Source organism: Schistocerca gregaria, unplaced genomic scaffold (genome assembly GCF_023897955.1).
Source record: "Schistocerca gregaria isolate iqSchGreg1 unplaced genomic scaffold, iqSchGreg1.2 ptg000244l, whole genome shotgun sequence".
Taxonomy (NCBI): Eukaryota; Metazoa; Arthropoda; class Insecta; order Orthoptera; family Acrididae; genus Schistocerca; species Schistocerca gregaria.
This window is the reverse complement of record NW_026061753.1, coordinates 8,909,900-8,910,881: the sequence shown is the minus strand read 5'-3', so window position 1 is coordinate 8,910,881 and position 982 is coordinate 8,909,900.

Genomic DNA, 982 nt, shown 5'->3' with positions numbered 1-982 from the left:
TGGTGCCTTGGACATGAGCTAGGACCTTAAGATTCTGCATGAAAGGAGGACTAGCAGCCGCGTTGCACGGGAGAATTTGAAATGTGTTCATATGTAGTAGAAACCTGAGAAATCCGTCCGTTTTCGTCATTTGTTATCGATTCGACTTAAAGCCCGATCGTCACATTGGCCGCTCTTCTCTCTGAAACGTTTGTACTTATCGTCTGCAAAGCTACGTCGCGTGCTGCGGTATGCGGAGACAATAAAATCACCATAGTAGAACACAGATGAAGCTTCTAAGTCGATGTAATAGCCACTAAGAAGTAGTACAATTCAAGTTTTAGGTATCGATTATTGCCTTCTTAGATGGATTTGGTGCCTTGGACAAGAGCTAGGACCTTAAGATTCTGCATGAAAGGAGGACTAGCAGCCGAGTTGCACGGGACAATATGAAAAGTGTTCATATGTAGAAAAAACCTGAGAAATCCGTCCGTTTTCGTCATTTGTTATCGAATCGCCTTAAAGCTAGATCGTCACTTGGCCGCTCTTCTCTCTGAAACGGCTGTACTTATCGTCTGCAAAGCTATGTGGCGTGCTGCGGTATGCGGAGACACTAAAAGCACCATAGTAGAACATAGATTAAGCTTCTAAGTTGATGTAATAGCCAGTAAGAAGTAGTACAATTCAAGTTTTAGGTACTGATTATTGACTTTTTAGCTGGCTTTGGTGCCTTGGACATGAGCTAGGACCTTAAGATTCTGCATGAAAGGAGGACTAGCAGCCGCGTTGGATGGGAGAATGTGAAAAGTGTTCATATGTAGTAAAAACCTGAGAAATCCGTCCGTTTTCGTCATTTGTTATCGAATCGACTTAAAGCCAGATCGTCACATTGGCCGCTCTTCTCTCTGAAACGGTTGTACTTATCGTGTGCAAAGCTATGTCGCGTGCTGCGGTATGCGCAGACACTAAAAGCACAATAGTATAAAACAGATGAAGCTTCTAA